General features: G+C 45.2%; 1 protein-coding gene across 2 annotated transcripts in view; it reads left to right on the forward strand.

Moving 5' to 3' along the window:
- The window catches only part of GCDH (glutaryl-CoA dehydrogenase), a 357,241-nt gene that overhangs the window by 209,939 nt on the left and 120,768 nt on the right, over positions 1–26,534 (forward strand). The window lies entirely within an intron of this gene.

Raw genomic sequence — 26,534 nt, forward strand, 5'->3', positions numbered from 1 at the left:
AATTGTGCTGGCTCGAGAACAAAGGAATGCTTACGAGACGGAATGGAAGCTGGGCAGGGTCGCAACATGATTGCATCAAAGGACACCTATAGGCGGTTGTGCGGGCAAAGCGGAACACTGTGAACTACGGACGAGTGATCCTTTCAACACCTAGTGCCCAAGTGAGCTGCTGATAGAGTGTGGAAGTCATGGTGGACCATGCCCACCAGTGGAGCACGCACGGCTTAAGTAAGAATACCACCTCCATTGTGGGAAGAATGAGAGCGGGGACCCGCAGTCGATGGTAAGCAGCGTCACGGCTGGAAGCCAACCCTTGCCGCAATCTGGGAAGTGCTACTACAATGCACATGCACGGTCTGCTTCGGCTGTAATACACAGTCGGAAACAGCAACCCAAAAGTGCAAGACAGAGCGGACCGTTGTCCCACCCCGACAGTAATAAGCCCTTTCAGCGAAGAACATTAGAGCACTGCGCCGTACACATTGAGTTCACTGCGCGGTGTAGCTCAAGACTTTGAGCAGAGTACAGCCTTCTCTGAATGGCTATTTTAACCAAAGAATAAATGCCTGCCCGTGCCCCAACAAAGCGAAACTGCCAGGAGAACAAGTATCACAGAGTGCGTGGAGATGCAAAGAATCTCCGGTAATTATTGTACAGTAACTGGAGCCTCTAGCAGGAAAGAGGGGGCCCGGAACAGATGCACACAGTGGGAATGCCTGGCATGAGGAGCTGTACATGGAAATACCCTTTACATTTGCAGATGATGACACAGAAGTAATAACTTCACTGTGGTGCCTTTGCTAAACAAGATACTTACCGGCAATCCCAGCGACGGCGTACATGATCAGTGCACAGGTCATGTGTGGGGGCTGCAAAACGACCTGAGACTCAGGGGAAGAAGTCTGCACTAGGACTGGGGGTTGCACAGGCAACCCGGGTGCATACTTGCACAGGAGTCAGAACGGATAGGAATCAGAACCCATTAACGGCCCAGGAAAATGAATAGAAGGGCGAGCTGGAGTGAAACATCACAAACGTTGCAGTAGGGGACATGCTGATAAGGACTCTTACACAAAGGCGAGCAGCTGGTACAAAAAGAAACAAAAAGGCACACAAACATTGCTGTATGATTGCTGGGCCTATACGACCCCTTAGAGTTGCTGCAGGCCCACGAAGACAGGCGAGCATAGACCCCCGGTACATGATGGAATTCTGCATACAGCAAGAGTAAGACTTCACAAATGGAAGTTGTACGCAATGAAGTAACCAGGTGGAGTGCAGGAAAGTGGATCCCCACTGCATTATCAGAGACCAAATGGCATCCAAACCGAGTAAGCCCAAGGGGGAACAACCGTCAATAGACCTTTTTGCCAAACCAATCCAGACGGGGGAAATTGCAAAGACTGCGGGACAAGAAATGCAAGGAGGAGCAGTCCCGATGTGAGATGACCATCAGATCCTGGAGGCCATTGCAGAACTTAAGTCATCATGGGAGTCCAAGATTGACGCAGCCATTGCAGAACTGAAAACATCCTTGGAGTCCAAGATCGACGCTGTGAGTGTGGACGTTAAAGGCAGGATGTTCGGGTGCTGGCCGAACGCAACGAGGGACTGGAAAAGGAGGTCAAGAGAAACTAAAGTACCAGCAGTGCCAATGCCAAGGATGTCTCTGCATTATAACAGCAAGTGCGCAACCTAAAGTACAGGGTGGAAGAGGCGGAGAGATGAGCGCGTAGGAACACTATACGTATTGTGGGACTTCCGGAGAGAGAAGAGATCCCAGACCCTACTAATTACATTGAAAATATGTTATTGCCAGAAATAGGTGGTGGAACGCTCACTCAGGGGTTCACTGTGGAGAGTGTGCACAGGTCCTTGACCAGGAAGCCTCCGCCAGGAGCCCCTTCCCGGCTGATAATTGGCAAGATATTGACCTACAAAGACAGAGAAAAGATCCTTGAGCACTTTCGCAAGGAGGGTACAATAAGCCGAGTGTCAGCGACCATTACGACATACCCGGATTATACTTTCCTGGTGCAGAAGGCAACGCCTGGGCTACGTGTCCGTGAAAAGAAGGTTGCATGAGTCGGGCTTCCGATACATGGTGCTGTATCTGGCGAAGCTGAATGTCCTACACAAAGAAAGCGCTTTTTTTGAGACTCCGGAAGAGGCAACAAATTGGATGGACAAGATGAACTGCCCGGCGGAACGGATGACCAGACGGGAGGCGGAAAGGATAAGTGAAGCGGTATTTCTCCTATGATGTACCCGTGGTCGGAGTGAACTTTACTATATAATGTGGTATAAGTGACATTGGGCCCCATTACGACTGTGGAGGTAGCCATGCCACTTTTAGCGGGTGCCGGGGTCCGGGTTCCTTGAATGGGGAAATACCGGGCCATTCCAACCTTGGAGGGCCAGGTATTTCCCCATTCAAGGAACCCGGATCCAGGAACATCCCAATTCCCATTTGAGCCCCCATAGGGCTCAATGGGAATGGGGAGGATGCTAACAATGGGCCTGTTAATGACGGGCCCGTTGTTGGCATCCTGATTTGCTCGCGGGTGCCGCTAAGGACGCCTAGTTTTAACAAACATCCTTAGCGGGTCCCGCGAGCAGACCTCGTAATGAGGCAGTAGAGGGTTAACGGGGCCAGCAGCTCTTCCGGCGTCGTTAACCCTCTACCGCCTTCCTCGTAATGTGGCCCATTGTCTTTGAAACAAGAGTATAACACAAGATAAAGAGTATAACAAGGTCACAGAGAGGATTTAGTACGACACTGATTGTGCAGTATACTGTTAGCAAAATGCAGGAGACACTGGTGCTGCTTCCCTGTGAGCGGTGCTTGGAGACACGCTATCACACCCACTAGATAGTTAGGTTAGTCAGGATACGGGTAGTGCGGCATCCTCCTGCTGCGCCCTGAGTACCGGCGGCTGGCCGGTGGACGGGTGAGATGTGGGGTAGCCTGAGATCCAGGGATGGAGCTGGGCAACAGTCGGGAATGGTTGGGGTAGAGGGAGGGATGGGAGTTAGGGTAGTTGAGGGGAACAAGGCCTACATTAATACACGAAGATGATGGAACGAAGGTTATGAGAGGAGAGACGGACTTTAAAGCGGTAGGTGATTATGGGTGATCTTAGAATTGTGACCTGGAGTGTCGGGGATGAACAGCTATATAAAGAGAAATAGGGTAATGACGTACCTTAAACACCAAAAGGTAGACATAGCGCTCCTGTAAGAGACCCACCTCACCCGGATAAGCTAGACATGGTGGTACGTAAATGGAGTGGGAAGACGGTGGGTTCGGCTTATTCGGCGTATGTCAGAGGAGTCCTGAACTGGGTCGTGCCAAACATCCTTTTCAAGGTACTCCAGACTGTGGTGGAAAATTTATTTATTAGCATTTATAAAGCGCTCACACAGCCCGTGGGCATCGAGGGGCTGTTACAGGAATATGTCTCTTAGTTGTGTATTTATAACACGCTTAATACTCTGAGGTTTTTTAATGCGGACCCGGGGATCGAACCTATGTTGCTTTGTGTCGTCTTGTTTCCAAGGTGAGCATGTTGCCGCTGAGCTATCCTCCCGACAATGATGGTAGGATGGCTATCGTTAGGGGCCTGATGGAAAATAAATAAATATGCGTTATAAATACATATGCCCCGAACCAGGATACCACTTCTTAATTTAAAACATTCTATCCCAAGATTAGTTTGCATAGAGACTGTGGGCCTCATTAGGAGTTTGGAGGTAACCATGGCGCCATTAGCGCCATGGCTGCCTCCAAATCCTTACCGACTCCGCCCTGGTGAATGGAGCTATTACCGCCCCATTCCAAGGTTGGCGGGGGCGGTAATTCCCCATTCACCAGGGCCCTTCCTCATTCCAGCCCCCATAGGGCTCAATGGGAATGGGGAAGGCGCTAATAACGGTACTGCAAATTGCGGTACCGTTATTAGCACCAAAGTCCCTTTGCGGGTCCCGTCCTTAACGCCTGGTAAAACCAGGCGTTAAGGGAGGACCTGCAAAGGGAACTCGTAATGGGGCGGTAAGGGATTACCGGTACTGGTGCCCTTACCGGTACCGGTAATCCCTTACCGCCCAGGTCATAATGAGGCCCTGTGCATTGATATGGGGGATTTTAATTGTACATTAGATCCAAAGAAGGACAGGTCAGATAGCAAATTCCCTTGCCCAACCCCAGCTGTCAAAGCACTTAAAGTGCTGCTGAACACACTAAAACTAGTCGACTTATGGAGAGTGATGCGTCCACATGACCAGGGGTATTTGCAATACTTTGCTCTGCAGAACCTTTACACGAGATTAGATCAGGTGTTTGTAGGTGAAGAGACTATGCATGAGTTCACACACGCTGAATATAAAGCGAGAGTGTTGTCCGATCATGCCCCACTAGTGATCACATGACAAATACTACACCCCCCCCCCCAGCCAGGATTCCAACCTGGAGACTCTGGGTGGAAACTTTGAAAGATGCAGGGTTCCGGGAACATATAACAGGGGAAATGCAGGAATATTTTAAACACAATACCGACAGTGTGGACTCGGCAGGTATACTGTGGGAGGCTTTTAAGGTGGTGTTGCGGGGAGCGGCGATAGCTACATCTAAAGGGCTACAAGAGGTAATATTGCAGCACTTAAAAAATTCAGAGAGTAAATTAAAAACTATAATGCGCGATGGGGAAGGGACGCTTGAGGAGGCACGGGAGGTGGCCTGCCTCCAACAAGAATGTAGCGAGCATTGGGAGAGGCTTAGCAAGCTAAACTACAAGAAATATATAGAGTGCCACCATGCAGAAGGAGATAAACCAGGCAGACTGTTGGCCTAGCTGTATAAAAGCGAGAACGCACGTCTACAAATCCGTGCATTGAGAGGGAAGGATGGGAGGTTACGAGAAACCCAAGAAGAGGTAAATTAGTGTTTTTACGAGTATTATCACAACCTGTATATGGAAATCCTGGAGAAGGAAGTAGTGGATATACAGGAAACATTGACTGAGATAAACCTCCCCTGGCTTAGTGTAGAAGAGAGAGATATGTTAGAGGTGCCGATCACGATCTAAGAACTAGAGACTGTGATTACAGAACGGCCTAGTAATAAAGTCCCCGGGTCAGATGGACTCCCCAGTGAGTTTTACAAAGAATACAGGTTGGATATCCTTCCCCCACTGCTGGAGATGCTAAATGAAGCTTTAGAACAAGACTGGTTACCTGGGTCGTTGCGGGAGTCCATAATCATTCCCCTCCTTAAACTTTATAAACCGGACACAGATTGTGGGTCATACAGACCTCTGTCCTTGCTGAACCAAGATGTAAAGATCCTCACGGCAGTGATGGCGATGCGGCTGAGACCTGTGAAAGGTCAACTCATTCACGCAGATCAGACAGGACACGTGCCACACAGGAATATTGCAAACAATCTGAGACGGTTACACCATATAATAGACCACACAAACAGAGAGAGAAACAAGAAGTGGCAATGGTATCACTCTATGCGGTGAAGGCGTTCGATTTTGTTAAATGGCCCTGGTTGCTGGCAGTATTGAAGGGTTTTGGGATGGGGCCAGTTTACATAAAGTGGGTGAAGTTATTGTATTACGAACCAATGGTGAGAGTAAAAACAGGCGCCACTATCTCGGGGACAATGGTGCCTGAGTAGAGGCACAAGACAAGGGTGCCCATGGTCCCCAATGCTCTTTATACTAGCGTTAGAACCGTTAGTGGTCTATATGAGGACAGAGTTTGGGGAGGTGGGTACAAATACATCAGATGGGAAGCACCTGATTTCGTTATATGCAGACAATATGCTCCTATACCTGCAATACCCGGAAGAAAACTTGCAGCATGTTCTGGATGTGATGGCAAGATACGCCCTAGTGTCAGGACTAACTCTGAACCCACAGAAGTCGTTTCTGTACCCCCTGGGGGATACAAGGGGAGATACTGTAAGCGATAGTCAATCAACACTACAGCTAAGTCAATGCCTAGTCTGGGATGCTGAGGAAACCCTTATTGATGTATTTTTATATCCAGTTCAGTACTCTGGATGACAACCCTTGTATAACACCCCCCTCTTAGAATCCCCCTGACCGCACTGAGCCAAGAAGTAGGTTTGTTTTGCAAATTAAAAAGGTTTATTTGGACAATTCAACAATATATATCTATCACACTTTATAAATAAATTGATAACTGATATCACACTTCAGAATATGAGCAGTAGTCAGCAAGAGGTACTTATGAATAGGAACAGAAGAATAAGGTGGGAAAGAATGCTTTATATGGTTCAAGGAAACGCAAGGTGGAATAAAATGCAGTACAGAAATAACTTGTTATGATTTTAGCAAAAGGTAATATGATCACTTTTTCTTTTGACAATTCACTCCCCCCATGCAATACAAGAAATGGAAGGAGAGCACACAGCCTTCAAGAATCCCAACAAATCACACTTTATAATGCAATACACAGTTCCAGTTCTCCCAGCAACCTTAGGGAAAACAGGGATGAGTTTTAAACACAGGCGAATTACTTTAATGTGGTTTGCAAGGAAGTGAAAAGGTGCTAAAATTGCTTTTAATTCCCTCTAGAGGTTCAGGGTAGGTAATGGCTACTTTATATTATTTCAGGCTCACTTTAACAATCCTCTATGAATGATTAGCAGATTGCAAACGAATTTTAGCAAAGAGAAGCAAAAAGCTGCTGATTTCTACAGATGAAGAAATCGGGCCAAATCGCAAATCGCGGTAAATTTCGCGAGTATGGGGAAGTCGGTTCTAGCTTCGTTGGAAAGCCTAGATTCTAAGCTTTCAGATGAAAGATGAAAATTTCGTTCCTAGCCCAAACGGTTCAAGAGATACGGACGATTTAATAAAGGTAGATTTTCGGATTTAAAGTAAAACTCAAAATGACAGGTGACAGCTTGAAGCTGCAGAATTGACAGGTGACAGTTGTGCAGCTTTAAAAATGACAGATGACACGATTTCTAGGAGGCTGTTCTACTTAGGTTAAAATAGTTTGGATTAGATTATTTTAACTAAGAGTTTGGTTCTGCACAGTTCTGCTAGGTACTCACAATATCAATTTGAAATAGGCCTCGTCACGGTCTGGCAGGTTGGACGGGACTTCCGGCGGGTGGTTCTGAAGTCCCGGCTATCTGGGTCAGCTCTGCACTCTGGGTCTGTCAAGCACCGGATCTGCTCACAACGGTCTGGTTTGTGGTTTTCTCGGGTTCCGAATACAGCACTGCTTTCTGGAGACTGCTACAGGTTCTTGCAAAAATTATTGGCAAAAATTCAAACAGCTTGCCCGGCTGTTGAATAGTTTGGTTGGTTTTGAGGCCTGCTGAAGAGGATTCAGCTGGTGGATTCAGGCCTCTCTGCTACAAATTCTGGAGTTAATTTCTGCTACAGGTTCTGGAGATTGATGGATTTGAAGTCTGGATCTCTGGATGTGAAGTTGTCGGTCAGCATGCTCCGCAGCAAATGGAATTGAATGTCTCTACCTGTCCCAGCAGTCTCTTTTTATGTGTTTTGAAAATGGGTGTGTGCCTGGGCCTAGCTAAGCCTGCCCCTCTCACTTATCATTGGCCAAGCTGTCCTCTCTCCCTTGATTGGGGGGAAGAAATGGAGTGTCAGAGGGATGCTGTAGGTTTTATGGTCAGGGGAACCTCCCCTTGTCAAATTGCACACAAATCTATTTCTGATCCAAATACATATTTCCCAGGTACACAGTTGTTTGACATCACATACACACATCATATATTACTAAAGATAGCCCCTGTCCCGACTCTGGCGTTTCTAGGAGCTTGCATTCAAAAATGGCAACTTATTTTCGATTTTAGTGGGTTTTGCAACATTGGTTTTTCATCAAAAATTATACAAAGGTACATTTCCCTTCCACATATATCCCAGTAACTTTCCATGTCTCTAGCTTAAACACATTGTCTACACTAATCATAATTAGCGGGGTTTTGCCCCAGAACCTGGTACAAATTGGAGTTTGGACTCAAATCGTGAGGGCATTTTTCAAACTAAGACTCTCAAAGTTGTACATTCCTGTCATTTGGTTACAATAAATTATCACTGTTTCTATAAAATATATATTTGTTGCAATTCAACTCCCCCAAAGTGTTTGGGTCCACCTCCAGGAGTCTGGGTGGGTCAGTGATCCCATGTCTCTCCTTGCTGGCAGAGGGCTGTTGACAGGAAACACTCAAAATTAACATACCTCATTCAACAGAAAGAGCCTTTTGTGTGGGCTCCCGAAGGCTGCCTGGAAGTCTCTCCTCAATCAATCAACAGGGTCATGTGATATCCTGCCTCCTGGGGTGGAATCTCTGAGGTGTTAAGGTTTCCCAGCCTCTTGGCCTCTGGCCGTGGCTAAGATTTTCAATTAACTAACAAGCTTTGAAGTCTCTGCCCCTCTTGCAACTCCTAAATACATTTTCCCTGTCAGAGTTTAGACCGCTAGCGCCACCTTGGGGAATTTGTCGGTACTGCATCCATTTTTGAGTTGTCTTGAATTACTGCATTTCAATAGAGTGGTCTTTTGCTTGATAGTATAGGGCCCTTGCTTAACATTGTTTTGATGGCATCCTTACAGTAGAGTGGTGATGTGGAACCCCCACAAGAAGGTGGTATCTTTGCAGTGGTCTCGTGCCAACTGCGCAGTTCTCCTATTCTGGCGTGAATGTGGGCGGCGATAGCTCATCCCCACATCCACCCAGTCTATTGATTCAACATGGGTCAAAACCCTTGACAATACACAAGCAGCTTACCTGTGCTACATATCAAGTGAGAGTTAGTGTAATATAGGTACCTGGGATTGGATATATATCATGATCCCAAAGAGGAACACAAGCAGAACAAGGTTAAAGCGTTGGAAAACATCAAGAAAAGCATGTCTTTCTGGGCGAAGCTGCCGCTGACTATGAAGGGGCGTGCAGCATTACTGAAGATGGTGGTACTGCCTAGACTTTTACATTACGATGTCCCTTTCGCAATCCCAAAGGTCTTCTTTAACAGACTACATAGCATATGCAGGGGCGTCATATGGCATAACACTAGGAAATGGGTGGTGTTGTGGAAGCTCCAGAATACATATGATCAGGGAGGTATAAGGCTGCCTGATTTCGAGAGATACTTCATGGCTAGTCAACTGCAATATGTGACCAAATCGTTATCGGATGAACACACAGCAGAATCGAGGCTACTCAGTGAGGCGGGCGCACCGTTTTTCTTGAAGGAATTCATATGGTTACCGGATTCGTATAAAACTAGTCTGGACCAGCTGTTGCTCCTCGGGTCTATCATGTGGTGCAGAGCAAGACGACTGTTGGGGGGCGCGACACTGTATTCCCTGCAGATACCATTGGTTACGCTAGGAGGGGTGGATAAGCAGACTAGGAGGAACGCCCAGAAGAGCTGGGAACCTATGGGGGTATCTACAGTGGGAGATGTACTTAAAGAAGGAATACCCCGAGAATTCGAGGAGTTGGTAGCAGACACGGGAATACATATTGAGCAATATATCACACATGCCAGACTTTTGAGAAGCCTTAAGCGGAGGTGGTCAGACTCTGACATGCCCTTGCTACCGGACGAAGTCAATGAAGCATTGTATGATGTATCAGAAGGTGGGCATGAGGTTTCGTGCATATACAAGCTATTTAATGTCCAAGGTGGGCAGGGAAGTGGATCAGATCAGACAGAAGTGGGAAGCGGACCTTGAAGAACCACTGTCGGATGAAGGGTGGAATAGAGCGAAATTGTACTATAAAGTTTTGAGGAACACAAGACTACAGCAGATCCAGCTATACGTGACACATAGAGCATACCTGACTGTGAGCAAGATAGCCAGGTTTAGCCAGACAGGTGTTCAAACATGCCCAAAATGTGGGGAGGTGGATGTGGATCTGGTGCATATGTTTTAGGCATGCGCAGAGATTAACAGGTTTTGGAGGGAGGTGGCACAATTGTTGGAGAAAGTGGAAATTTCCCTAGACGTGGAGTGTCCCAAGGCCTGTTTGCTGGGGGGATTCCCGAGACCCAAAAAGGCTAAACACGTAAATAAACTTAAAGACTTAGCATATATCCTGGCTAAAAGGAGGATAGCGATGGGTTGGAAAGTGCAGGCAAGACCTATAGAACATGTATGGTGGAGAGATTTGCTGAAATGGGCTAATTCAGAGACCACAATGTGGCAAGAAGCGAGCAACAACAAAGGGGAGCAACGTGGGAGTGGGGTGGTGGCATGGAGATTACTCATAGCAGACTTGTCGGCCTCTGAACAGGGGACCCGAGAGGAAATAGAGATCCCTGTACAGGAAGTTACCGCAGATGAACAAGCAATAGACAAGGAATAGAAGAGGATAAGTAGGGTGCAAAGTATGCCTAAACACGGGGGAGTTGTGGGGTGGGTAGGGGAGTAGTTAAGTTAACAAATATGCGTTAATTGATTATTGACTGTATGTAAAGTGTTTTGTTTATGTTCAAAAGAAAAATTGTTTAAAAAAAAAAAGAAAAATATTGACAATGCTTTTAGTATGGATGCCTATAACCCATAATTCAACACTGGGCCAACACATCATTTTTGAAAATTGGACCGTCCACGGCCCTTCCCTGCATATCAACAGAAGTCCACCCAATTGTGGTAATAGAACTAGCAAACCCAATTTAGTCCTACTGCAACACCCCCTACATCGGCTTCCCATCCTATAAAATGAATAGGCTACAAAAAGTCCAGAACACAGAGCGTGGACTCATTTCTGAATTGACAAAAGGCCAATCAGCCACCAACCCACTCTTCCGGTTTAGGCTTTCACAATCTTCTGTCTTGCACATGCAAGGAAAAAACTCATGATACTGACCCCACAGAGTCTAAAGCTCTGTTCAATCAACTGTCTGAATATCCCAAAACAAGGTTCAAGTCCTGGGGCCACAGATGATTCACTGCAGTCACTCCCCATCTCTGAAATAACTTCCTGTACGACATAAGGCTATCCCCCAACCTGATGGTTTTCAGATAAAACTTAAGACCCATCTATTCTAACAAAACAGCATTTAAGTTAGGGCGTGAGCACTCCTCAAATTAACCTAAAGATGAAAGAAGGGGGGTCCAGATGGCTACATTTATACTAGTAAATACTTGGCAATTGGCACTCCAGGTTGCTATGTGCAATTGGTTTTCACCCTCTGGATCACAGTCTTCAATTGCCCTCTCGTAGATTTGGAACCTACATTTCAGTTTCACGAATGCCAAGAGTCTGCTCTCTTTTGTGCACAGTGTTCTGTTGCACTGCTGCATGCTTCTAAACGTCCACTTTAGGTTCCAGAATGCATTGGGTGTTCTCTTTTGTCCCCAATATCCAGTACTAATGTTGTCTTTTAAGACAGAATTCCTATTTTCTGGGGATTCCAGGGCCACATTTTAGGGCCTCTCAAGTTTTTGCATTTTTCCCTGGATTTATTTGGTTCATTGACTTCTTTTGGGGGGCCTGAGAGACTTCTTCCATTGCAACTCTTTTTCCTTACTTAAGCTATATGGTATTGGGTTGCCGCTAAGGACCCCCCCCAGTCCCCTGTCCAGGGAGTCCCTCCAAAACACACAGACCATTTTATACTAGGGTGATTATATCACCCTGCATTGGCTCTATGGAGTAAGATGATGGCAACTATATATATATATAACTCGCTGTGACGCATGCGCACATACGTCTCAGTTTCCCCTGCAGTGACACAGCACTGTCTCCGGCACAGGTAAGATCACGGCGACTGCTCAGCTCTTGAAATGCAGACTCCCATCTCCTGGGACCCCCTCTGGCACCATCGCACTGCGCTCGCACACCTCTGTGTACTAGCGTTAGAGGACCCCGCACTATTGATCCAGACTTGATTGTCATCACTCGCACAAGGTTTCTTTAAAAAACCACGTAGTTCATCACTCATGGCCAAAAGCCCAACCACGAACACCGTCTGCTTGATGCACATTAGCATCATCCGTAATCTCTAGTTCACTACCTTTTTCATGGCGTACCATTGAACTTTACACCTCTACTCATCGCATAGGCACGGCCATTTTCTTCTGAGTGCATAACCACTACCACTCAATGTTTCATTTTCTCGTAATAGTCATTCTGACTCCCTTTTACTTAGATCCTGGCATCTGCACTTCACCGCATAGGCACGGCCATTCTTTTGAGTGCAAAACCACTACCACTCAGTGTTTTAAAAACTTCTCATAATAGTCATTTTGACTCCTTTTTTTTCTCAGACCCGGGCATTTGACTTATGCAGATACCCTCCCTAGCCGCATACATCAGCAGCTGGACAAATCCAGACCTCATCCATGGCGTTCACTGATTTCAACATGGTAGGTTGACAACCTTGCAGTTTCTTTTTCCACTAATTGACATTTTGTGACCACCGTCACCTAACACAGTCTCACCCCCCATTTTAGGTTGACACCCATCTCTGTTAACACGGTCTAACCACGACTTTATGTCCTGAAGACAGTTCGGTACCACATTGCAGCGTTGCTCCACTCTACACAGCCACTGCTCTTTGCCATCAGTATACCGAACCAGAAACACCAACCAATGTGTCGACAATGTTAAATGTATTGTGATCTGAAACAATACATGGAATAACCTGTCACCTTATTTACTAACCCACAATATGCATACTATAATGTACTTTACCATGCATATGTCTCGTGCTACGGCACACGTAAACTCTGTAAATATGTCTTCTTGTTAGTTTAAAATAAAACTTTCTATTTTCTGTACCTAACGGTGATCCTTTTCGAGCTAGCAGCTATCTAGCTCTTTTGCAAGGTTTTGTCGGCCACATGTCACGCTTTGGTCCAGGGAAGCCTTTGACTCTACCCCCCGTTCACTATTACAGAATCACTGCAACAACCCATGAACTGTGAAAGAATCAATGCCTTACATGAACTGTGATCAATGTATCACCAGGTAACTGAGTCGCTTTTACCTGCAAACCGTCTTCATCGGCATTGACTGTTGTGACCAGCCAGAGGCTGGGACGGCCACTGATCTTCAAACTTGTGAGGATCTGACGTATGGAAAGCTGAGCATTCTGGGCTGCGAGGGCAGCCTTACAGGATTGAGCCTTGGCTTTAATCTTGAGCATATACTTAACATTGTGGGTACAGCAGCATCAGGACAGTATCCCACTCGACCAATCAGAAACCAGTCTGTCTCTCCCATTGAGAGATTTCCCGGATTAATGGATGCCTGGGTTACCTCTGGAGTATCATGATTCAAACCTGATACCCGAAGAATCTGTGTGTCATTGGATATTGCTGGTGACCCTAATTGGGGTCAAAGAATGTTTGTTAGGGGGGATTTGTGCACAACCCTCTGGCTGACGGCTGTGTAATCACCTAAGCTAATGGTAGAACAGTGTCACACAAAAGGAAAGACCAGCCTCTCCAATGGTAGCTGCAGCAGAGCCGTCAGGCTTAACTTCGGAAGGAAGGCCAGCAGGGAAGTACAATTTATCCCAACATACACCAAAAATAAATACATCATACTGGTGTACCGTGCAATGAATCCTGCAGAGTCATCACTGATCACCAACCTAAAGTGTCGTTGCATGTGGCATGGGGAAGGCAGCCACTACCTGCTCCTAAACCTGGGGGTGGTATTCTGAGGGTGGATCGCATGGGAGGGGATGACTTGTAGGAAAGAGAGGCGACTTCTCTTCCTTGTGAGGAAGTTCCCTTAATTCCTGAGTTGTAAATGGCCTACTGTCATTATTCAGAATGATCTAATTGTAAAACTCTGAAAGCCACTTTACTTAAACAAAACCCTTTTCTGTCTTCATGTGTGCAGGGTAAACCTAAAACATATGAATCATCTGATGTAAATTGTGATTGTATTTTAAATGCAACTGTTCAGCACTGGGACTTAAAATCAGTTGAAACTTCCTGAGACTCTTAAGTCCCAGAAAGCCTCAGGTACTGTATCGAGGAAGATGAGCAACGAGTTCATGTGGAGTAAATGTGACACTAAGAGTAATGTGTAGTCTAGTTGTCACAAACCTTCTCAGCTGCAGCAAGGGGAATGAAGGAGAGAGAAGGAAGGCTGGGGAGTGCACAGAGCAGGAAGCGAGATCAGTGGGAGAGGAAATCCCACTAAGAGTCATGGGGAGAACAGGAGACGTCTACCAGAAGCAGATTGGCGGCGTTCCCGACCAGAGAAAATGAACTCTGGGGAAGAGAAAGCAAATGGTGCCCAGCAGGGTTGTCAGAGGAGACGCGGTCCTGCAAAGCTGCGCAGGTCCTGGTGGCAAAGGACATGAGAGCCGACGCAGGGACCTAATGAGACCCTGCCCAGAAGGGGAAGCTGGCCCCTCACAAGCACATCACAGCAGCCACACAGTGAACCGGTGAGTTAGCCTAGAAGCGTAGCTGTCCCCGGAACGTGCGAACACGTTAAAATGTTTGAAGCCAATTTTCGAATACTGACCAAATGGAACTGAAAAGAGAAGGCAAACATGATAGAATTATCCTGACATAAGATGTGAGTTGGGGTAAACCTGGAAGCAGCATTTTCCAAGGCAAAAGACATTATCAAAAGAACAAAGGCCAAATATGGTAGAACCTCCTGATATGAGAGTTCAGTTGTGGGAAACCTGGAACCAGCATTGCCATGAGCCAAGAGAGATTGTGAGAGAAACAAAGAGGCAAGAGTTATACAGTTGTACTTCAGAGAAATGCGAACGTTGCAAAGATACCCGATAAGAGTATCGGGTGGTAAACCTTTTTGGCAAGAGATACCTGGCAGGAGAGCACGCCAGAATATCTATGTGAGCCAAAAGGGAAGATATTCCTGGCATAAGAGTAAACCAGGATATCAAGAGTTTTCTGTTCATAGGTTTCCTGGCAGGAGAGTGTACCGGTAATCTCAATTTGAACTGGTGCGTTAAAGAGGGACTTGGTCATACTAAGTTGGTGTTTCAATTGAACATTTCGTCAACCAGAAACCTTGAAAAGACTTACGTTTTGCTATACTTGAATCACTGCTGGAGAAACAACATTTGTTTAGCCATCCTGAAAATTAGGAAACATTTTCCTTTGCCATATTCCAACCAGTGTCATGCAACAGGCATTTTGTTTTGCCATTCTGAAAGGCTAGCGGAGACTTCCTCTTTGCCATATTCCACCCAGTATTGTGGAAGGAACATTTGTTCCGCCATCCTGGTGAAAGTATTGGGTAAATGAGAAAAGTGTGTTGCCATTATGAGAGTGATCTTGACACAGAACATCGTGAACCGTTTTCCTGAAACAATCCAGGGAAAGTAATGTGTTTGAGATTTTGCACATTTTTGTTGAGTTGAACTTAGAAACATTTACCTTGCACTTGTTGCTTCTATGTCAGTGTGAGGGTCAGATTTAGTATGGATACAAGCTCAGCATGTTTTAGTCTTAGTTCCATAGGAAGGGACATTTACGTTGGGATAGGGAAAGTTAGGCCTTTCTGTTAATAAAATGGCTAATGTTGAGACTATTACCACTTTGTGTCCGCCTCTCATTACTGAGCCCCCCGCAACTGAAAATATATAATTAATTCATCTTTCATAACGTGCTTAATACTGCAGACCAGTGTGATGAATCCAATGGAGTCATTACGGATTCCCGGCAGTGACATCCTAACATGTGGCCAGGGAACGGCAGCCGCATCCTGACCCTGGGGGCGACTACTATGTATGAGGGAGAATCACATGGGAGGAGACAACTACTGGGGAGATGTCATGACTTCATTGGACGAGACACAGTATTTATTTTATTTGTGCGATATATATAGCGCACCGAGCCCTGAGGCATCTGGGCATTGTTCTTGACAGTGGTTAATACAGTCGTTACATGATTACACATATGCATGATAGTAGTTAATACATAGCTACATAGTTGCATGTTTGCTTCCCCCCCATTCCCATGAAGAAGACCCTCTAATGCCCAAGACCTTAATGACCTATTGTCAGCTGTTTGTTCCCCCTATTAGAGGAAGTAAAGACACCTCTTCTCTATATTCTTTAGGTCAAGCCCCCACCTATGACCTAAACACACAAAGCTCCAACAAACCACTTTTTGCTACTGATGTACTTTTATGTGGAACTGTTCTCTCATGTAAAACCACTGAGAAAAGACTATCTCAATAATATGTCCATTGACAACCCTTGACTCCAACTCCCATAATCACCTAAGTACTGAGGAGGATGAAGGAGTTGGTACAAGGTAACTGGAGCCCCAAAGCTCAATGTGCCGGTTAGTTGTTCTACACAATCACCTGTGCGCGGGACATTTATTTGTATTCATTTATTGTTCATTTGTACAGCGCTTATACATCAAGTAAATTGTGTTTCGAAGCACCCACAGAGCAACGGGGAGGGAGCATGGGAGTGAAAGACAAATATAATAACAATGAAGAGAAAGCAAGAAGCTTTTCTACTAGGCCTTGTGAGCATTCAGAATGTGCAATTGCATAGAGAGAGAAGGTACGTGCCAGGGGTCCCAGGGCGGGAAGTGCTAGGGAGTATGTTTGCACGCAGCTGTTAAGTGCCTGGTAGAGATCACTTGGTAGGATTAGTCAACTGCCAGTACAATAAGAGCAGGCCTGCGAGACAAGCCAGTGGGCGCCAAAAGGCAAGTGCTGGGAGTGGGCGGAGGGTGAAGGTGATTGGGGTGGGGGGCAGGGCACATAAGGGCCCTGGTCACCAATCTCAGCGACTAAGGGGGTTTAGCAAGGGAGGGAAAGGGGGCGGAGGAGGTGAAAAGGAAAGTCTGGAGGAGCCTCCTGAATTTGAGGAGATCTGGCTGAAGACGGAGAGGAAAGGGGAGGCTGTGCACATAACAAAGTTGTAGCATTTTGATGTAGGGAACAGGGGAACACAATGTCCAACACAGCCGGGAGTGCTACCAAACTCCAGGATATATTTTAGAGCAACCGTCCCTAGGCCCCACAGTTCATATTACACTCCAAGGAGGGGAACGGTTGGAACGCTCAATGATACAATGTATATCTTATACAGGAGTGTAATGCATAGATTCTTAAAATACCTAACAAATCAGGGACAGTCTCTACACACCCAGTGCTTCGCGAATAACTCCAGGGACCCTAGAAAAATGACAAAGTCCAGGTAAGCACCTTGCAGTGTGAAGGAAATGGTAAATGGTAAATAAAGGCCTCTTCATTTATAATCGACGGCAACCGCATTAACGTAGCTCAGGAGGTAAAAAGACTGGGTTTTTATCTTGATTCTACACTCTCATTTGTCAAACAGGTTAACATGCTAGCGTCCTCTACGGCGTATACGTGTAAACTTATAAGAACAGGAAAGTCATTTCTCACCAATAACAGCTGTACCATCCTGGCCAGAGCACTAATCCTGTCCCGTCTGGATTACTGCAATGCATTGCACATAGGCTCCAACAAAACCATCATTAAAAAAATTCAAACCTTACAAAACAATGCCCTTAGAGCGCCAGTAGGCATTTCTAAAAGAAACCATATCTCTGAGACGACAGAATAATTGCCTCCGAACCAAAGACAAAATCCTCCTAAAAACTCTATCACTCACCCATAAATCTCTCAATAACGCCGCCCCTATCTACCTATCAGAAAGATTCCATAAACAGACATCCATAAGACCCACCAGATCAGCAAATAAGGTTCGTCTGGCCATCCCTAAATTCGAACTCACCACCATCGGAGGTAATCATTTACCCATCAAAGCGGCTAAACTTTGGAATTCCCTGCCTCCTTTATTGAGAACAGACCAGTCCTATCCCAACTTTAGAACTAACACCATTATGGGGCTGAAAGCTAACGACTGTCAATTATCACACTATGTCAACTGAACTGTATTGTAATGAACACCGATCATCCCAAGCTGCTACCACTATTTGCTGCTCCCAACATACAACATGTTTAAATACCTGTAAATTCTGCCATTGTAAGATATGCATCCCACGCTCATATGTTTCCCATAGGGATAACTATAACTCTGTACATAATGACTGCAATATCTGTATATAATAAGTATTTTTTCCTTGTTCTGTAATTTATGTTTCACACTGTTGACTTCCTGTAACTACGCCTTGCATTATCTTGTAACTGCTGCGCCCTGTTAGCTCTGGGTCTGACGCGCATTATAAATAATAAACAAACAAACACTGCCTTTTGGTCGTCGAACCTGGGTAGTATTTTCTGAAAGAGAAGAGCACAACTTACATTCCTAGTAACCTTGTCGAATATATTCTTTGAACTATCACCAACACAAGTAAAGTTCGAACTTCCCTACAGAGACTACATTCTGGGGAGAATCCTTGTGGCTCCTTTGACTGTTGAGCACAATGCCCCACTCTTCTCAGCGATTGGACAGCTGAATTTCAGTGAATTCACTTGTGACTTGGTTCTTTATTTATTGCATTCCTATACTTAACTCATGGCTTAATTTAGGTCATTTGAATGCATTTTAGGAACCTATGGTGAATATATATGTTTATTATTGAGTATTATGCTGGAATATCACCTGCTAGTATCATTTTCTTAGTGTGTGTAAAGGCCTAGATTAAATATTTGTATTTTTATACATACCTGTCTAAATTAAATTATTGTCTATTCTATTGTGTGTAATCATTGGGGGCCCCTAACCCCAATCACGCTCCCCTGAGAATAGCCTCGTCTGCTCTCCACGTTTACCTTGATTTGTTTTGGCTACCCTCTCAGAGTTCCCTGTTCATGATAAGTAGGGTGGCCTCCTACAATCTGTCCATCAGGCCAGAGTCTAGAAATCCATCTTAACCGGATCCCAGTCTGTTTGCTTATTATTTACTCTGTGCTGACTTTTGGAGGTCATTAAAGGCTTCTGCTTTACTCCCCTTGCCTATTTTGCTCATTCTTATGGGGAAACTGAGTAGTCCCTAAGACTATCCGTACTAAGAGACTTTGGGCATGATTCATGGAAGCACTTTATAATGGCGCAATCCCATAGGAAAACGCTCCATGAATCAGGCCCAGTGTCTCTCTTTTGGAATTCTTGTATTTTTACAATTGCACAAATCACCTTACAGTGAAGTGCAGTTAGGATACTTTGTATCCTTATAACTTTTTACCTGATGTTTTTTTGGTTACTTTGACAGTTTTTGTGATATTTATTTTCGTGCACTTTTGCATTTTTCCCCACGTGTGACTGCTAAAGATGGCTAGCACACTAACATGTCCGTGCCACAAGAGTTTTGCTTGTTCTATGGCCATCTTTTCCTTTGGCCTTCATCCTGAAATTCCATATATGGTAACCAGGTTTCTAGTAAAAAAAAAAGGCTGCATTCGTGGGCGAGTGTGCTCTGTGTGTGAGAGCCAAAGAAGGGGGCTGGGTCTACCTAGAAAGTCTGTTGCTGAACAGATGTAATGGCCAGTGGCTGTCCAGAATTGGACAACCCTGGACTGTTTGTTGCAGATTCTTGTCAATGCTGGGCTTGGATTGGGCTAGTGCCCAGCCTAAATCTTGGACAAAAGGAAGGATCCTGCAGCTATTCGACATATCATCATTGGAACCAAGACTTCTTTGAAGAAGAGCAGCCTTCTGACAACCCGAGAGTGACACCAGCTGCCCAACCGCTGGCTGTTCTAGAAGACCCTCATTGCTGCTTCTACCCTTGGACAGGGCACAACAACCAGTCCCGACCCCTGCTTGTGGATCCACCCCTTGGAAGCCTTCAGAAGTGTCCCTGTACCACCCCCTATTGGGCTACCCCACTGGAGACGCCGCCGTTTCGAGCAGAGCCATGGGACTTAAAGGATCTTCAGCTTATGCCATAAGATGTCTGTTCTGACAATTTCAGCCTCTCACGACAAGGGAAGCTGAGCTGGGACTGTCTCTGTGTTCACTGCTGGAAGATCAAATGTCAGCGCCTGACTGGGTTGACCTCTGCTGGAACCATCCTTCTAAAATCCTATGAGATGTCCTGAAGGGTCTGCACCGCTGATGTCTTCATCTTGTCTTTGTTTGGGGGTCTTCAAGAAGTTATGGTACTGTCTGGTGAGAACCACGGCCAGCTCCCAACACGAAAATCGCCCCCTTGTAGCCGCAACCACTGGGCTCCCCTCACCTGTGCCAAGAACAGACGATTGCAGCCCTAGCAAATTGTGGAAGAACTGCAGTGTCACCTGGAAGAATGCGAGTCGTGGTAGGCGTTGGGGGTGTGAAGTTAACATACCTGTTTCTGTCCCCCCATCTTCCATATGGTAACAGTGGGCGGAAAGCCCTTGTCCCTAAACTCCATCTCGCCTGGCCTTAGGTCGTCGAACCTGGATCAAGGATCCTGCCTAAGACTTACCTTTCTAACAGAGTAGAGTGGGGTACTTAACCTATTTGTAGTAAACACATCACATTAAGGAACATTTCAGTCACCACCACAGCCCACTGCATCAGTTCTGAAATACCTTCCCTGGAGAAACCATATTGGATCTTGTGACTTTTTAGGGATAAGACCCATACATCTTAGGACTGGACTTGGTTGTCATTATTCTATCTAAATATAACTGTTTTTCTTGCATTTAATATGAAACTAGACAGTCAGAAAAGGGAAGACAAGTTTATACTACCCAATGAACTACTGACCGTAAATAGATAGAAAGAAGCTGGGTAATGATAATAAAACCCCACTATCGATCTAGAGACAATGCTCACCTAACCTGGGGCACTGTGCCATTTTATCTGCTGAAATAGCCACAGTATCACCACAGAAACTAGGCAATCATTAAACCAAGAGAGAGAATATACCAACCCGCTATGGCTACCCGATACATAAACTAATCTACTGGGATTATGAGACATATAACTCACTAACCAAAACCTCTAATTTCTGCTTACTTAATTCACACAAAACCAACATAACTACCTCTCTCACAGCAAACCGCACATACTTCACCACACCGCAACAACAAACAACCAACACATGGATCGCAACAACAGCACACGAGGTCTCGCTTCGATCCTATTTGCACACCCAAGCTCAGCGCACGGTGAAAACCGAACTGAAGCTGCCAACAGTACCCCATCTACGCCCTCTTCACCCACTAACCCACCCCATCCACCTTTCTTTTCAGATCCGCCTGAGCGCCTGGAGACCAACTCTGTTGGTGACGGTGCGCTATAAAAATACCATTAACATTTAATGACTTAGCAGTTGACTATTAGTAGGTGATGTTCTCTCTAAAGGTGAATGTGTATCTTTGTGATCATGTTTTTTAATTAGTATACATACTTGTGATATTTTTATGCTTAGTGTGTTTAGAAAGGCCTAATAAATAATTGTATTTTTATATACTTCCTGACTAGCTTGAATAATTGGTGTTGTTCTGTGTGGACCCATTGCAACCCTAGACCACTCTCACAGGTTTCCTGAGACTAAGCCTTGACTACTCTTCCACATTACCTTGATTGGGTTTTATCTAACCACTGTGTTTTCCCTTTTTACCATAAATAGGGTGACCTCCTAAACTCCTCCCTCCAGGGGTTGACATTTGATAATAGATTTGAACACCAGTTTAGAGTCACCTGTGATGTCAGTCAAGGAGAGGATGTGATTTAGGGTTTCCGAAACCGTAAACCAATTTACATCCTTTTCAAGAACACAGCTGCTTTTCCTAAGCTAGGGACAGAGTCCGCAAGGGGACATGACCATGCAGACCTTTCTTTCCTCAAGCAAAGGCAGTGGTTTTCAGATGAAGGGCTAAAACAGCAAGTTGCCTAAAATGTAAGAAAGGGAAGAGACTTATGAATGTCAAAAAAATAACTACAGGCGCAGTAAATGGTGAAAATGTAATGAGAAAAAGATAAATCGGTATCCAGATAGAGACCAAGTTTTTGAGCAGTGCTAGAGATAGCCTGTGAGGAAGGAGGAAAAGAGACAAAAGATGGAGTGGTAGGAGGGGGGATAGTATTAGCGGGGAAGAAGAGAACTTTGGTTTTAGTTGCATTTACAACAGGAAAATGATCCGGCACTGAGGTCATAATAGCTAATAGACAGGAATTAAGATTGACATGAATAGCAGGCGAGAAGGAAAAAAGGACAGGAAAAGTTGGGTATCATCCGAAAAGAAGTTTTGAGATATCCCAAAAGATGAAATTATAGAAGCATGAAGTGTAGAGACTGAAAAGAAAAGGGCCCAAGACAAAGCCTTGAGGAACACCGTGAAGAAGGTGTAAAATATCCAAAGACCGAGCCCAAGATACCGAGTACGTACGGTTGGATAAATAGGAACAAAACCAAGATAGAACAGAACCAGAAAAATTAAAAGAGAAGAGAAATTGGTGGGAAATTCAAGGGGAGAGAAGGATCTAACTTTACTTTAGTAATTTATACCGCGCTATCCATGGACCCGGAGGCTTGAGGGCACCAATATGACATACAAAACATGAAACAATAAACTGGAGGTAAATGAAGATATTAAAAGTTACAGGTGCCGGTTAAAAGCCCTCATAAAACATATTATTTAAAAAGCCACGTCTTGAGTTTACTTTTAAAAGCATCAATAGATTTCAATTCCCTGAGCTCAGGAGAGTCAATTCCAGATTCTAGGAGCAGCATGCATAAAGGCTGTTTTGCTGGCGTTGGTAGTATTGAATTTCGGGGTGTGTAGCAAATTGGTATTATTGGATTTTAGGCAACTGAGTTGCACCTTATCACTAATCGGAGCCTGAAGATACTCAGACATCCTGCCCTGCTGACATTTCCATACAATGAAAGAGATATACAAGTCTAGACTCCACGCGGAGCCAGCGGAGGTTACGGCGAGCTTCTGTGATATGGTCTCTGCGTGCAGTGCCGGTTACCGTTCTTACTGCGCTATTCTGCACAACATGTAATATTTTGCAATCTCCTTTGTTGATACCAATCATTAAGCTACTGCAATAATCTATTTTTGCGCCCACTATTGCTCTGGCAATGGTCTCCGCGTTCTGTTGGCTAATGAATGGGCGCAAGTGTGCCAGGAGTTTAATGTAATATGCAGATGATGACTGTTAGGCAGAAACCTGTGCAGTTCCCTCTGGGACCACTGCAAAACATTTAAGACTACAGGTGTTTAGCAGTAAACCCACTTGGTAGCAGTCTGTACCACACAGATTCACTTGGTAGCTGTGGCTGAGCAGTCAGACTTCCCTCAAGAAGAGTTAGGCAGTATACAGAGTATTCACAATTGGTCAAAAGAACACAGTAGAACAAGCAAACACTGACCAGAGCTTGGTGTAAAAGAGATATAATTATTTATTTAAAACCACATCTAATAAAACACACAGGCACTAATATTAAGCAGTTCAAAAACACGGTCACTAAAAGATATACACTCCCTTAAAAGAATATTAGACAAGTCCTAAGTAAAGCCCCACTTATTTTCAGACAGCGGTGAGCGCTTAACGCAGATGGCACTCTAAAATTCGTTTTAAAAGGGAGAGAAAAGCAGAGTATAATTTGAAACAGATCCCAACACTTTCACAAGAACACAGCAAGAGAGGAAGGCAGATTCAAACCGTGAAGTTAGAGTTCAGAAGGCCGGATCCACTTTAAGAGGATCAGAACGCAATGTGTCCAAGGTCACACGGTTGAAAAGTGCACAAAAGTCTCAAAGGTTCAGAAAGAGTTGGACCAAAAGAAAGGGACCAGTTAGATGGTCAAGGCGGCCAGCCCAGTCCAGAAGGTTAAGTGATTATTATTACCTTGTAGCAATCTTTATAAAGGGAGGCCTGGCGGACACGGTACCTTAAAGTGGTGAGAATACTCCAGTGGGGGCAGTTGTTCCTGGACGCGGATGCAAGTCGGTGCTTCGCCCGGGGGAAGAGAGGATCTCGTTGAGGATGAAGACAGGAGTCCGTTGCACTGCCAGGGAAGAAACCAGCCGCGGAGTTCTCAGTTAAAAGGAGCGGTCCTTTGGTTTGCGGTCCAGTGGTAAGTGGCTATCCGGTTGCTGGGGTGCTTGGCACGGGCAATTCGACCACAAGACGTCCTGGGATGCGAGGAAAAGAAGGTAAACTGGTTGTGCCCACCAGTCAGGGGAAGAAGACTCTCCAGCAGGGAGATCTTCTCTGTCGTCGGGAAGTGGTGAGTCGGTTCCGCAGGGCTCCACTGGTGATGTCGTCGTAGCAGGTCGGCTCAGCTTCTCCCTCGTCGGATTCTCAGGTTCTGTGGCGACTTCTGAAGTTCCAGTCCCCAAAGCCCTGCTTTTATGCAGCACACCCCCATTCACCCAGCCTAGCTGTCAATCAAACATGCTAAGTGGTGAGCCGGCCGGCTCACCACTTGGGCCAATCACACAAGAGTGCGACTTGAGTTACCAAGGTAACTCAGTCCAGGGTGCCTAAACCCCCTCCCACACCCCCTGTTGTACCCAGACAGAGTGGCACCACTTTTGGAGGCTTCTGTGGAGAAGCCCGCCAAAAGTGGAACAAAGGGCTCGACTTGGGTTGGAGTCACAGAAGAGAACACAAACGCCATTTTAGAATCGAGTCCTGGCAAAAAATACCAACCGGCGAATTAATATTAAATAAATAAACCGGCGGTATGTTCCAGGCTATGAGAATTAAATAATTAAAGTTGGTAGCCTCGAACAATGGGAAAATCCCATAGGGATATATTCGCGGTCGAATATAAAAAGTAGTATCCACTGCCACCAGCCAAAACTCAATCAGGGGGGACGGGGACGTGCCCCCTCGAATAACAGACCCCGGGGCAATCGAATTGCCCCGACCAGTACGTTCACAATATGATGGTTTGTATTGGTTTCTGTTCATAATTTGGGACTAGTAAAGCCAATGGTGACTTTACATGCCCTGGGAGACATTAGTCAGTCCCAGGGTATGGAGTCTATGGTGGGGTGTCACTATGACACCCCTGTGTCACTGCACGGAGGGTGCTGTGTAACACACATAGTAAAAACACATGAGACCCTATGGAGTAAAGGACCCCATAAAACACATTGACAGTCAAAGGAACACCATAAATCATGTCCAAGAGTGGGAAAAAGAGTCTCACTCTTGGCAGGAGAAAAAAAAACAAACTCCAGAAATCCAGCAAAGCTGCTGGGGGACTCACTAGGTTAGGAAATTCAGCCTAAACAGAGAATTCTCCCTAACAATGACACGATGGAGCGAATGTGCTCTTTCATATTGAGGTGCTGATCCAACACTACACCCAGAGTTTTAACCTTTTTTTGAGTAAGGATTTTAGTTCCCTTGAGGCTAAAGCTCTCATAGTCTACACCAAATTATTTTTGCAGTTTTTGAGAGCCCACAACCATAAGCTCTGTCTTATCCTTGTTAAGAGCAAGCTTGTTCTGGATCATCCAGTTTCCTACAGTGGATTATGCCTTATTAAGATAACATTCATCCTTCTCATAATTGCCGGATAGTGGTATCAGAGACTGTGAATCATCGGCATAATTAGTAAACTCTATACCATTGAAATTGAGATATTTTAAAAAAGGAACAGTAAAAATATTGTATAAACAGGGAGGGAGAAAGACATGCCCCCTGCGACACCCCAAATTTTAAAATTATCGGGGGAGATTGTGCCTCTCCCGAGTAGACCCTACATTCCTTATCACTAAGAAATGATGAGAGCCACATGGCTGCCCCGTTGGAAAGGTTTGCCGCCTCCTTCAACCTGGGGATCAGGATAGTATGATCCACCAGGTCGAAGGGGGCCGATAAGTCTAATAACATGAGAAGAGATGGCAGGCCTCTATCATATGATCAACTAATCTCGACCTCAGTTCCAGTAGAGCTGACTTGGTACTGTACCCCTGTCTGAAGCCGGATTGATGTGAGTGTATAATAGGATAAGAGTTCAAATGGGCAGTTGACTGGACATAGGCTCCTCGATCAAGAATCTTCAATAAAAAAGGGGTGTTCGTAATGGGTCTAAAATTCAGTGGATTATCCTGAGGTAGGCTTGGTTTTTTGATAATGGGCGTGATCCATGCTTTTTTAAAACTCCGTTGGCACCTGATTTTCAATAAAGGAGGCGTTGATAAACTTACAAATTGCTTCCATTAGTATAGTCGAACAGGATTTAATAATTACAGCAGAGCATGGGTCGCCTTTACACGATGGAGACTTAAGTTGCATTATAATAGGTGCTAATTCTTCCACTGTAATAGGAGTAAATTACTCCGATTATCGGAATACAAAGCCTTTTTACTTACAATATCGTATCTAATTTGGTCAAGCTTCCCCTGCGATGCTTCCTGAATTGATGTGCACGAAGCTGTATCCTTGGTAATAGTAGATGTCTCCTGCCTACAGGGGGTAGCTTGCTCTTTTCAAATTTTAAAAAGCTCATTAGTTTCATATTGCGCATTGCTGTTTCTATCATTAAAACCGGTTTTTAGCATTACTTATTGCTTGCTTATACTCTTTTACGGCTATTTTGTAAATAACTAAAAAAGAGGGCAAGGTTCAGTTCTTCTTAGAATCATAAAAGCATTTTAA

This window comes from Ambystoma mexicanum, chromosome 3q, assembly GCF_040938575.1.
Source record: "Ambystoma mexicanum isolate Mex_15411 chromosome 3q, UKY_AmexF1_1, whole genome shotgun sequence".
NCBI lineage: Eukaryota > Metazoa > Chordata > Amphibia > Caudata > Ambystomatidae > Ambystoma > Ambystoma mexicanum.